The sequence below is a fragment of the Mustela putorius genome, unplaced genomic scaffold, assembly GCF_011764305.1.
Source record: "Mustela putorius furo isolate JIRA1106 unplaced genomic scaffold, ASM1176430v1.1 tig00537235_pilon_pilon_pilon, whole genome shotgun sequence".
Classification (NCBI taxonomy): domain Eukaryota; kingdom Metazoa; phylum Chordata; class Mammalia; order Carnivora; family Mustelidae; genus Mustela; species Mustela putorius.
Window position 1 is genome coordinate 5942 of NW_025422375.1, and position 14378 is coordinate 20319.

The window sequence follows — 14378 nt, forward strand, 5'->3', positions numbered from 1 at the left end:
CCTAAGAAATAAAAACTAACCAGAGAGGCTTTTTTTTTTTTTTTTTTTTTTAACTAGACCCCGTCGTTTTAAGTCCCCACCCCCCATCCTCTACCCCTATCCCAATCCCCTCCTATCCCTCCTTCCTCTCCTCCCCGAGCCCCACAAACTACCGCTCAGTCAGGATTTCCCTTGCTCCATCTGCATGGGTCTCCACCAACCGCTCTGGCTTCCATAACCGTGCTTGTTCAACTGGTCCCACATCAGATTGGTGTCTTCTCCAACAGATATCCTTGAGTGGAGGGCATGAGCACCTATTGTAGGAACAGCAGCTTCTCATCCAGTAGATGGATTATAGTCTTAGAATGCTCGAAAAACTGGCCAATGTGCTTAGAGGTCAAGCTTTCACAGCCAGAGATGAGCAGCTGTTTTATCGTTCTCATGTGAGGACCTGCAGCCTTCACCCTTCCAGTTCTTGTCCCGTGGGCAGCAGCCGTGGTAGGGTGGCGCGCTCCAAAAACTGAAAGCATCCATTTCCCCAGCTTTCCCTGGCATCTGGCGGGCGTGGGGTGGAAATTGGGGTGGTGGAAATACTAAGACATTTGGCAGCTTTCTACAGTTCGTTTTTCTGGGGGGAAATTACAGTCTTTGGCTGCAACAGCATCAGGGCTTCTGTAGGCTTAAGCCTTGGTCTCAACTTGTCTGAACCCAAAGGAGGAGCTATCTGGCTCTTTTTTCTTTACTTTCCAAGTGTCGTATGGACTACCTTTCCCCCCCCCCCATGGGTTACTCTGGTAAATACATCCTGAAGTAGAAGGAGTTAATGCCCAAATGGGGCAAACTGTGGACCAATAAGAGATCGGAGACCCAAAAAAAAGGACCCACCATCTTAAATCCTTCCCCTGCTTGATTTTTTCATTCCACAAGGGACCCATCTTCCCATAGACTTTAAAGCACAGTGATTCCACATTCTTTCTGGAAGAACACCTTATGGGACTGAGCAACAGATTGTGTTTTCTTGTGAAGCTTCAGCAGCAGCGTGAGTGGTAAACAAATGAACTCCCTTCCCTGTCTCATTTCCTAGATTTTTAAAACAGCTTTTTTTTGAGATGTAATTCGCATTTTCTCTTTACCAATTTCACCCATTTAAAGTGTACCATTTGGTGGTGTTGAGGATTATACAGACCCTGTGAAACCATCCCGTGAAACTTAGAAGTTTTCATTAACCCAAAGAAAAAAACCCCATTACCGTGAGCAGTCCACTCTGGATCCCACCTGGGGCCCATTTCCCTCTCACCTCAGCCCAGGCTGACAACTAATCTACTTTGCATCTACCACAGAGTTGCCTCTTTTGGGGCACATCATCTAAAGAGTCTTGTGTCATGTGATCCTTTTGTAACCTGGCTTCTTAAACTTCGCATAATTTTCGCTTTTTTTTGAGGTCATTCTGGAGCACTTGTCAGACGATTTCATTCCATCATATAGATAGTCTATATTTTATTTACCCATTCAACTGTTGATAGGCATTTGGGCTATTTTCCTCTTATTGTCTATTAAGAGTAATGCTGCTAAAAATATTCATGGACCAGTTTTTTGAGTGGATACGTGTTTTTCATTTTCTCTTGGGTATATATCTAAGAGTGGAATTGCTGAGTCATGTGGTAACATTGTGTTTACCCAAACTGACCCATTTTAGATTTCCACTAGGCATTTTACATTTTCTACCACCCATCCTTTGCCAGCTTTGGCAGCGTTGGTTATTATAGATCATCCTCATCTGCTCCTCCTCCTCTTCTTCTTCCCTTTATTTTTTTTTTTTTATAATCCCCCAATTATTATTATTATCATTACTATTTAGCCATTTCTAGCATTCTAGTGAGTACGAAAATGATATCTAATTGTGGTTTCAATTCATATCTCCCTTTTGACTAATAATGTTGGATTGGGCCTCCTTTTCATGTGCCTTATATGGCCATTTATGTATCTTTTCTGGAGAGAAATGTGGTTTTCATATTCTTCATCCATTTTTTAATTGGGTTTATTTATCTTTTTATTATTGAGTTGTAAGAGCTCTTTATATATTCAGGATACAAATCCCTTATCAGACATGAGAGTTACAGTATTTTTCCCCATTCGGTGAGTTGTCTTCTCACCTCACTTCCCTGATAGTAATAGTTTGGAAGCACAGGATTTTTATTTTTGATGAAATCCAGTTTATCTGTTTTTTTCTTTTTTATTTGTTGTGGCTTTGGGATGTGTATATAAGAAAGTTTTGCCTAACTCAGGATCATCAAATCTTATTCCTGGTGGTGTTTTTGTTTTTTTTTGTCCAGTAGGTTTTGGGGGTTTAACTCTTACATTTAGTCCATACTCCCATTTTGAATTAACTTTTATGCAGGTTTATAAGCATGGAGTATGTCTTCATCATTTCTGCATGTGGATATTCAGGTTTTTTTTAGCACATATGTGTTGGAAAAAGTTATTTTTTACTCATTGAATTAATTGTGTTGGAACCCTTGTCAGGAATCAATTGACAATAAATGGAAAGACTGATTTCTCTTTTCTCAATAATTGCTCTACTGTATGTACATTCTGATGCCAATATCATATTTCTCTTGATTACTGTACCTTTTGTAGTAAGGTCTGTTTGTTTACTTTTAGGATTTAATTTATTTTATTTGAGAGAGAGAGAGAGCAGGGGGAGCGGTTAGAAGGAGAGATACTCTTTAGCGGATTCCCCACTAAGCATAGGGGCCAAAACAGAGTCTCGATCTCACCACCCCGCTGAGATCATGACTTAAGCGTGAGATCAAGAGTTGGATGCTTAACCGACTGAGCCACCCAGCCACCCAAGTTTGCAGTAAATTTTGAAACAGAAAGTATATGTTTTCCAGCTTTGTTTTTGTTTGAAAATAGTTTTTCAAGATTGCTTTGTTTCAAGATTGACTGATTGATTTTGGAGAGAGGCTTTTCTGGACATATTCCATATAAATCTTAGGACCAGAGCTTGTCAATTTCTGAAAAAGAAAAAAAAAAAGACGCGTGGGATTTTGATAGAGATTGTGTTGAATCTGTAGATCATTTTTGGCGGAAATATTACCATCTTAACAATATTAATTCTTTTGATCCACGAACGGGGATATCTTTCTTTCCATTTATTTACGACGTTTTCTTTAGCTACTTAACTTTGTGTTGTTTTTTTGGAATACAAGATTTACACTGCTTTTGTTGAATTTATTCCTAAGAAATTTAGGCTTTTGATGCTATTAATTTCACTTTGGTTTATTTCATTGTTACTATAAAATGCAATTTTGTTATTTTTATATTGATGTCATACCCTGCAAATTTGCTGAAGTTACTTACTAGATCTAGGAGTATTTTTATTCAATTATTTAGGATTTTCTTATATGTCAAAGGGACCTTTCATGTATAAATAGAGATGGTTTTTACTTTTCCCTTGCAATCTGTATATCTTTTAATCTATTTTTGTGCCCATTGCCCTTGCTAGAAACCTCCCGTGGAACGTTGAATGTGAGTGGCAAGAGCGAGTCCATCCTTGTCTTATTTCTGATCTTGTGGGAATACATTTAATCTTCACCATTATGGATGATGGAAGCTGTGGATTTTTTATAGTTGGCCTTTATCATGTTGAGGAAGTTCCTTTTAATTCCTACTACTCTTGAATGTTCTTAAAATGAGGGATATTAAATTTTGTTAAATGCCTCTCCTTAGTGTACTGAAATGGTCACGTTAGTTTTGTGGTCCTTTTATTTCCTTTGGTATGACGTTATACTAACTGACATTTGGATGATTAGCTGGGCCTGTTTTGTCCTAGGACAAATCCCATTTGGTATAGAGAAGTTTGTAATTGCTATGTCTTCTTGGTAAGTTAGTCCTTTGATTTTTATAAAATGCTCCTCTTCATCTCCAGTAAAATTGTCTTTTTTTTAAAAGATTTTTTTTTTTAATTTATTTTGACAGATCACAAGTAGGCAGAGAGGCAGGCAGAGAGAGAGGAGGAAGCAGGCTCCCCACTGAGCAGAGAGCCCGATGCGGCGGGGTTCGATCCCAGGACCCTGAGATCATGACCTGAGCTGAAGGCAGAGGCTTTAACCCACTGAGCCACCCAGGCGCCCCTCCAGTAAAATTGTCTTAACAATCTATCTTTTTTGTCTGTTATTTGTTTTAAACCACTCCAGCTTTCTGACCTTACTGCTTTAGGGTATATTTTTTCCATCCTTTTATTTTCACTCTACTTGTGTTTTTGAATCTAACAGTGTGCCTTCGGGGTGCCTGGGTGGCACAGTTGTTCGAGTGACCGACTCTTGACTTCAGCTCAGGTCACCATCTCAACGTCATGAGATTGAGCCACACATCAGGCTCCATGCTCAGCGGAGAATCTCCCTAGATTCTCTTTCCCTCTCCCTCTGCCCTCCGCCACCCCCCACTTGTGCTCTTTCTCTCTAAAATAAATAAATAAATCTTTTAAAAAATGAGGGGATAGCATGGGAAAATCTGGAGATAACATGTAGTCTTACATTTTGGTTGTTGTTAAAACTAGACATTTTAATGTCTTATAGTGACTCTTCTCACACGATTCTTTCTTCCCCCTCCCCCAGCTCCAGCTGTTACTGCGATCTGGTTGTCTGTATAGTGACTTGGATGGACTTGTTTTGGTAAAGTCCGCTTCCCTACGCAGACTTTAATATTGTCTTTCGGCCCATTTGGTCTTAGGCATACTCATAATCTCCCTGACCTCTTCTCCTCTCAGCCAGGATGGCAGTGCATTGAATAGGAGTCCCTTTGACTTTTTCCCTGATATCCCTGTTAAGTTCTGGCTGGTCTGTTGTCTCTATGAACATTATATCTAGCTCTTAGCTTCCAGTAATTGCTAGCTGAATGATCTGTTGTGTTCGATGGGCCTTAAATTGCTCCACAGTCTGATCCAAATAAAGTCAGGCCCTTTTCAGGGAGATCCTGAGGCCAGTCTTTGACACTCCTCTGACCCCATGATGACTCTTCATATCTGTTTTCTTTTCCCTAGTTCTTCTGTTATACTTCTAAGTAGTCTACCTTTTTCACATATTGGTATCAGGGGAGCTACTGGCTCTTCTTAACTTGAACTCTACCTAAATCTCCGCTGTCTTTGACAGTCCCCTTTGGCTTGAACTTCCCTACTTTTTCCTCCAAGTAAACTCAGTCCCCTTAGAGATACTTACGGAGTTCTCTCTTCTAGGCCTGTCTTCCCCCTTAACAGAACGCCTGCTCCAACACTCTGGAAATGGATACAGGGATAGCAAATGGCTTCTCTTGGAATAACACTCCTGCTTTTACGAATAAGTTCCCAGATAGAGGCAGTAACTCTCAGTATTCTTGGCTTGTCTTCCCTGGTGTGGAAACTCAGCCCTATGAGTAAGAGGTGGTGAGAGTGACTGGGACCCAGTATTCTTGGCCTGCCATGCTTGGGGTAGAATTTCAAGCCTATAAGTGAGCAGTATTGTATAAAAGAAGGGATCTCCAGTCACACTATCCTGCAATGCAGTTTGTGTAATGCATTGCTTGGGGGTGGAGGGTGGTGGGTGAGGTGGTACCGATGGCCAATACTGACTGTCTGACTTTCTGAGTAGAATTTGTAGCCTAAGACCAGGAGCTAGGGTTAGAGGGAGCCACATCCTCTTGACTGTGCCTTCCCAGAGTAGAGTTTTCTTCACACTGAGTGGGGAGGTAGGGGCAGAAATAGGTCATGCCACAGACTCTCACAGGTTTTACCAATATTTAGAAGATTTATTTTAGTTGCTGAATTCCCAGAGGGCAATTTCCACAGACCAAAGGGATATTCTTTTTGTTTTCAATAGTTCTTCTCAATTACAGTTGTCTCCCTAACACTAGGGAGAGGGTCTATAGAACTCCCCACACCACCATTCTAGAAGTGTTTCTCCCTTGCTTCCTTTTTTCTCTCACTTTGCTACCTTTGGTTTGCACCACTCATGTAAACTTTGTCTCACACACAGTTTTTCTAGAGAACCAGGACTGAGGTGATTTTAGAAAGAATGTTTCATGTGGCTGTGTGCAAAGCACTTTTGCATGGGTGGAAATGATACCAAGGGCGGACCCTGCAGGCAAGGCTGGGGGGGGGGCTGGAGGTTTGGAGGAGACAGCAACCTCGATCTGGAAGACAAGGTGGCTAGTTGCTGTAGAATTCACATTTTCCTCTCACCATCCCCTGACCTTGGCTTCACTTCTCTCATAGTGATTGTACTCTCAGCTACCTGATGATTGTATGGCAAAGCATGTTGTAATATATTCACAAAGATTTGAAACTTTAGAGCAGGAAAGAGACCTGGAGTGGATAGCATCTTCAGTTTTATAGATGACAAAAGGTGAAATGTTTTTCCCAGAGTGTAGCAGGTAATTAAAGTCAAAGAATAGAAGTTTTCTGATTCTTGTTTTTGGTCTTGTTGTGGAGCACTATGGGAAATTCTTTCCCATTTCGTTTTAGAAAACAAAAGTAAAACAGATGTGCAAATGAAAAGACAAGTATCTAGTCTAAAGAAGTTTTCCACTACAAGTTTATGCATGTCATCTTTCTTGAAAAAAATATTGACCCAATATGGTGACCTACTAGTGGTCAACCTCTAAGTTTAGTGACTAAATCAGATCTATTTTTAGAGCCAAACTGCAAAGGAAAGAGAAAAACCCATATGCGAGCTCTTAATCCTTGTCTTACTAAGAAGTTGCATCTAGGTGCTAGCCTTCCTCAACAGAGGTAGCTCTGTTTTTCCAGTGATCTCTGCTGAGCATGGGGTGGAGGGTCGGAGTGATCCACACTCACTAACATGAACCAAATGTATATATATATATATGAATTGTCCTGCAATATGATACGGAAAAGGCATTGAGACCGTTTATGAAGATTAATTTGCTTTTTCCATTGAGCGCTAATCCGCATTGCAACAGAGTTCTTGTTTTCATATAGCCTAAGAAATGTGAGGCAAAAATAATAATACCAGCATTTATTATGTGCCACTTAAATGCCAGAGACTTTACTTGCTTTATCTCTTTTAATGCTTCTAGTCAGTCAATGAGGTAGACATTATTACCCTCCCCCCCTTTTCAGAAAATGATGCTTTGAAAAAGTAACTAATTTGGTTAAGGTCACTTGGCCAGATATAGTAGACCAATGAATCCATTTCAAATTCTTCCATAAACCCTCTGTGGCACTGCTCTTTTCGAACAAAATAAACCGTAATAACAAAATTCTTTAAAATGAAAAAGTTTGGGGGCACCTGGGTGGCTCAGGGTTAAAGCCTCTGCCTTCGGCTCAGGTCATGATCCCCAGGGTCCTGGGATTGAGTTCCTGCATCAGGCTCTCTGCTCAGCGGGGGAGCCTGCCTGCTTCCCTCTCTCTCTCTCTGCCCGCCTCTCTGCCTACTTGTGATCTCTCTCTCCTCTGTGTCAAGTAAATAAAATCTTTAAAAAAAATGAAAAATTTGGATGTTCCATGGAGGGGTTTTATTACAAAGTTTTAAATGTATTTCATAAAACATGTTTTTTTCTGCCCCCCCCTTTTTTTTTTTCCTGTGTTAAGTTCTTGGAAACCTGGAACTTTCTTTGAATTACCGCTCATGAGTTTGGTAATGTGTTATGCTGCCTCCTTTTCCTTCCTAATTTACAGAGACCATATGATCCCGGGATAACCCTGGCTGACACCCATAGTCTGACATTAAGTATCAATCGCTCTTCTCTACTCTCAAAAATGCCCTTGTGTGGATGATAATTACAAGACCACCTTAATCATTCATCATTAAACATGCAGAAGTGTCATTTTGCGGCTGCCCACTAGGTGTCAGCAGCGTAACCGCCGGAAAAACCCTCAAGGAGAGCATTTCATTACAGAAGTCCTATCAGAGCAAATAATTAAGTGCAGGAGCTACCTGCAGCCTTGCCCATTCAAAACAAGTACGAGAGCAGGGGGGAGGAGAGAAGGAACAGGTGCAGGACAGGTAGCTCCTTACTGAGACCTGGTGGAGAGGGAAGGATCGCCTTCCTAGTCAGAAGGACTCCAGTGATACCTGGAACGCACACCGTGGTGTCCTTCTTAATTTTCACTCACAAGATGAAACCAGTGTGCCGTGAAGTGAGGAAACAGCTTTGAATGAAGACATGTTTTTCCCCTTCCCAAACTGTTCTTCAAATCACGATCGGATGAAGGTCACACAGGTGACTTGGGCTTTACCGGGTCTACTGAATGACTGACGCCTTGGCCAGAGGCTCAGTTGTCTGGACACAAATCCTTTAAAGGTGATTTGAAAACATCGACACTCAGAATACCATGGCAAGCTCGGACTCTTCCTGGAATGACCCACAGACTGTATGTATATTACCTTTGACCCAGGAAGACGCCTCTGTGCTCTAGAAACCCTCCTTGCGGCAGATGTGTGGCACACAATCGCACACGGGGTAGGAGAAGCCCACAGCATGGGTTTTCCAATGCTTGTGCCTTTCAGTCCTTGGAGCTGGGTTGCTACTGCTGGTGGCCCTCAAGTGTTCTGAAGCATCTTCAGATTTGAACAAATCCACAAATTCCACTGCCCAGCATGAAACCTAATGTTCGGTTTGCGGCTGCCAGCTTAGAGGCCGATGAGAAGATATCTGTTTTTGCCCTGGATTATGACTACGTACAGATTCCTTATGAGGTCACCCTCTGGATACTTCTAGCATCCCTTGCAAAAATAGGTAAGTCCCCCAGACGCCTGGTTGTGGGAGTTGTTCTCCACGTGAGGTAATATATGTGAACTTTCACATACATTTCACTTGTAGGTGGTGAACTACATGGATTTTTAATGGTTTACTGCTATTAGATTAAAAAAATCTGTTCCTTTGAGTCAAGGGAAAGTTGTAACTGCTTTTTATGAAGCCATGTAATACCTCAGGATTGTGCTTTGAAATTTGAGCAGATTTCTGGGTCCTGGGTTGTTTTGATTTCTTCTTATTTCAGGGTGACAACTATGGGACATTATTTGGCATGTAAAAATCTCGAGTTCTATGCATTAAAAACTAGGGAATAAGGCATTAGACCTTGGAATGATACCCATTGGAAATTTCAGGAGCACATAATGATTCTTCTGTAAAATAGTCTTCCTTCATTCTTGGCCATGTAACTGTGGGTTTCATCAATGACTCCCATTGTTTATTCTTTAAAAGTGACATGTGCTCCTTGCAGAATGACAGAAAGCAAGGAACAAGACAATCACAGGCCACTCTTATATCACCCAGTGGTGGGATATGGGGGCGTAAGGGAGGATATGTCAGTAAAATACTGGTTCCAGTGGGGTACCTCTGCTTTCCTTTGTGAAATAAAGGGAGTTTCAAATTCGTGGATTAAATTCTAATCAGGATTATTTGTGTCCAAACCCAAAATAATGGTTTACACCTTGTGAACCTTTAATCCCTAACTCCACCCCCCCTTTCTCCCTAAAACCAGCTTATTCCAAAGTGAAAAACTGATACAATTATCTCAGTCACTATGCAGGACATCTCCTTTGCCTCTGTGAGGAACTTCATTACTTGGTAGATAAGTTGTCCTATTGGGATAGAATCTATGATTCATTTGGATGCTTATTTATAATTTTCCCCTAGCATGGGTGTGAAACAAGGGTTGAGCCTTGGGATCCGGCAGATAACTCCTGGGGATCAGGTCTGCGGGCTCCGACTCCCCATTTTACTCCCTCCCGGGGATGACAGGATATGAGTGTAATCTCTAGATGCCCTTCACAATTGCTACTCATTTTGAGCTAGTAAAGTGTAAAGAGAATGGAAATTGTTAATTAGAAGAACTCCTGTGTGATTTATCCAAGCATTAAATTACATAGAGGGTCTCCTGTTATTTCTCAAAAGTGCTCAAGTGAAAATGGCTTTCTGATGGGATAACATTCTCCGTTCAGAGGTAGGGTTCTACCACCTTTCACGCAACTGCATGGGTGCTGGTATCGTTCGAAGTGATCTTATATGGATCTTGTCTTTTCCTGGGTGAACAGTACTGTCCCCCCACCCACTCCTTCCCTCTTTACAGTAAAGGAAGAAGTTGGGCTGGGAATCAAGGAACTAGAGCTGTCACTGACCGACTAGTCACATTGTCTAAGTCTTTGCTGTGAAATTATTTCTAAGACCTCCTTTTGGTGCAAATAAGGATTATCTAGTGGCAAAAAAGGTTTACATTTTATGTCAGTGAATGGTTCAATGCAGAGAGGATATATTTTATCTTGGTCTTATATTAGCATAAAACTCAGATTTTTCTTTTTAGAATATTGCCCATATCCAGACCCACAATGTCTAGAAGCTCAGAGGATGGTAAGGATGCTGTTATTCACAGGACTATGGGCTTTAAATGGTCTTGATTTTCATTTTGGTGAAATGCAGCATACTTTAGAAAAAGAAAGTAACTTCAGTAGGTTATCATTTGGATCATTTTTTTTTTAAAGATTTTATTTTTTATTTGACAGAGAGAGAGGCATACACACACCCACACACAAACCACACACACACACACACACATAGCGAAAGAGGGAACACAAGCAGGGGGAGTGGGAGATGGAGAAGAGCCTTTGATGGAGAAGTAGCCTTCCTGCTGAGCAGGGAGCCTGAAGCGGGGCTTGATCCCAGGACCTGGAATCATGACCTGAGCCAAAGGCAAACGCTTAATGACTGAGCCACCGAGGTGCCCCTGGATCATTCTCATTCAAATACAATTTCATACTTTCTAGCCTTTAAGAACTCAGACTATTTCTATATTGTACATGAAAAGAAGGCTACATTTAGTGATTATTATTTCTTATGTCAAGTACTGGGCTCATAGTTTTCTATATGGTGGCTCATTTGCTTGGGGCAAAAAAAAATGACATAAAAGTTTCACACATGAAGAATCTATATAGATTTTTTAGATTCTGTATTGTGAAACTTGAATCAAAATATAATTAAACAATATTATATTTAGCATTCATTCATTTTTTTTAAAGATTTTTATTTATTTATTTGACAGACAGAGATCACGAGTAGGCAGAGAGGCAGACAGAGAGAGAGGAGGAAGTAGGCTTCCCACGGAGCAGAGAGCCCGATGTGGAGCTTGATCCCAGACCCTGGGATCATGACCTGAGCTGAAGGCAGAGGCTATAAACCCACTGAGCCACCCAGGTGCCCCTTAACATTCATTCTTTCATTCAGTCATCTGTTGTTGACACACATTTTTTGAATACCCCTACCATACATCGTAATGACCATGGTTCCTGGCCTCAAGGGACTTAGCACAATGGGGAAAACAGATGAATCTAGCACTGCCTGGCAGGTGCTCGGACACAAGAACATCACAACTCTCCCCCAATCCTTTTTAAAACAGCCAACTCTATGTGTTATAGAAGAATATTATAGAACAAAGATAATACCGAGTCATCTCAGATTTTGTTGTTTCTTTTATTTTAGTTCCACTCCTTGGCACATTACAGAAGGGTGTTCCTTGAGTCATTGGGCAGAATGGAATGGTAGAACCATCTCTGACTTTCAGGCAGGACGTTGCTATCAGTGGCCATTTAAATTTCAGGCACTGGAACTGAAAACTCTCAGTGACAACTCAGGACGGATGCTGTGGTCCATTGTGAAAGAAAAAGAAAACTGGAGAGTGTGATGCACATGGTGTTTCTCCTTATATTGCCCTACTTTACAGTGCACAGTGCCTCTTCCTGCTACCACTGTGTAGGCGTAACTTGGGCTTAGACAGGGTGGATCCATTTCAGGAAACTTGATTCCTGGAAGAAGGACCAACTGGGAAGACACAGAGCCTGAGGAAATCACACTGTAGGCTCTTCCACCTCTTTTACATGTTAAAGAATTCAATGTAGTTAAAAGGAGCACGAATTGAAGAAGAGGAAGAAGGAGGAGGAAGGTGGGGAGGAGGACAAGAAAGCCGTTGTTAAGGAACGAAGAGAGCAGGACTCTGAGAATCTTGAAGGAGACCTCAAACTGGTCTTAAAGCCAATGTTGTAGGCTTGTGGTTTTGGACAGTCCCTTGATACTAATATATCCTATCGTAATAACCTGCCTGCTGATTACAAAAAAAAGAAATTCAAAGCTGTGATCAGGTGAACCTACAGACTCTTGGATGTCTTTTTTTTTTATTTTAATTTTTTTATTTCAAGTTTTATTTAAATTCTAGTTTATTAACATATATGGTAAAATTGGTTTCTCATAGAGAATTTAGTGATTTATCACTTACATGTAACATCCAGTACTCATCACAACAAGTGCCCAAAAAAAAATAACATCATCCATTTAACCCATCCCCCCACCCACTTCCCTCTATCAACCCTCAGTTTGTTCTCTATAGTTAAGAGTCTCTTATGATTTGCCTCTCTCTCTCTCTTTTTTTCTTCCCTTATGTTCATCTGTTTTTGTTTCTTAAATTCCGCATATGAGTGAAATCATATGGTATTTATCTTTTCTCTAACTGACTTATTTCACTTAATATAATTACACTCTAGCTCCACCCACATTGTTACAAATGGCAAGATTTCATTCTTTTTCGATAGCTGAGTAATATTTCATTGTGTATATGTGTATATGTGTGTCTGTATATATATGCATACATATATACATGTATGTATACATCTATATGTATACACGTATGTATACATATATACACATATATGTGTATGTGTATATATATACACATATAGATGTATACATACATGTATATACACACGTCCATCAACTTATGAATGGATAAAGAAGATGTGGGTGTGTGTCTGTACACATATACACACATATACATGTATGTTATACATACATGTAAATATATAATGTATACATACGTGTATTTATATGTATGTATGTATATAGAGACACACACCCACATCTTTATCCATTCATAAGTTGATGGACGTTGTGGCCTTCTTTCCACAATTTGGCTATTGTTGATAATGCTGCTATAAACACTGGGGGAGCATGTGCCCCTTTTGAATCTGTATTTTTGCATCCTTTGGGTAAATACCTAGTGTGCAATTGCTGGGACATATAAGGTAGTTTTATTTTTAACTATTTGAGGAGCGGGCTCATCATACTGTTTTTTCCAATGTGCTGCTGCAATATAATCATTTGCATTTCCAGCACCCCAAATATATATAATCCAGTTAAGAAATGAGCAGAAAGACATGAACAGACATATTTTTCCAAAGAAGAATACATCCAGATGGCCAACAGACACATGAAAAAGATGCTCAACATCACTCATCATCAGGGAAATACAAATCAAAGCCACAATGAGATACCACCTCCTTCCTGTAAGAATGATCTAACCTTTCCTTCCTGTAAAATGGAATTAAAATTAAAATTCCTAAGGAGATATTCAATAGCTCACTATGGCCTGTGGAGAAAATCTTACATTACTTAGCCTTGAACTCAAGACCCTGTCTTATTTGGTTCAATCATCTATGGACTCTTCTTTCCAGTATTCTTCCCAACTCATAAAAACTTTGCTGCAACCAGGTGCATCTCCTCAATGAATGTCAGATATATCTGACTGGGGCTATTCCTGTCTCCCCTTTTTTTCCTTGGGGTTATCATCCCCATTTAAAATATCTTCCATTCTGCTGTCCAAATATGTAAGTCCTAATCACTCCCAACAACCTGTTCAATTCCTACTTCTCATATAAAAGCTTCTCTGGTGAACATTTAACCAGATCGATCATTCATGTACACACTTATAGATTCTTCCAGCAAACAGACCAACTTGTTGTGGGCAAGACACCTTGCGAAGCACTTTGGGTCAGTTGGAAGAATTTGGAGGTTAGTAGGGCAGATAAGTCATGCACAGAAAATGGTAGGAAGAGAACATTGTTAGACAGATACTGATAAAATATTACAGTATTTCAGAGGAAGGCATATGATTTCCTTGGGAAGTGGTCGGGAAAAGTTTAATTTTGAAGACCAAGAAGGGGACCTAAGTAGGTTGAAGAAAAAGAACAATTCAGGCAAGCAATAAAATAAAGATACAAAAGGGGACCACAGGGAAAAGGTGTGTTGGTGTGGCTGTCACATAGGATGCATAAGAAGGACGATGTTGGGTGGGAGGGATACTGACTTGGAGAGAATCCTGGAGTGGCTGCTGTGCACTGATCTCTTCTCCTGTTTGGTGGCACGGTCAATGTACACTTCACTGCATTCCTTATGCATTGCCGTTGTCTTTGTCTTCCTATTTGTTAATGTGTTATTTTCTTAAATGGTGTTCAAAAAGCTGGAATTATAATAAGCCTGTTTGGTTCTCCACATCACACACAGTGCTCAGCAGTGCCACACAAAACCCTCAGCTAAAAATCTGTGAGATGCTTTGTGTGCTTTGAGAGTCCTAGGTC

The 14378-nt window shown here is 40.5% G+C and overlaps 1 pseudogene; it reads left to right on the forward strand.

Annotated features, from left to right (window-relative positions):
- Positions 1 to 344: 344 nt before the first annotated feature.
- LOC123390132 overlaps positions 345 to 14378 on the forward strand; it is a 72629-nt pseudogene continuing 58595 nt past the window's right edge.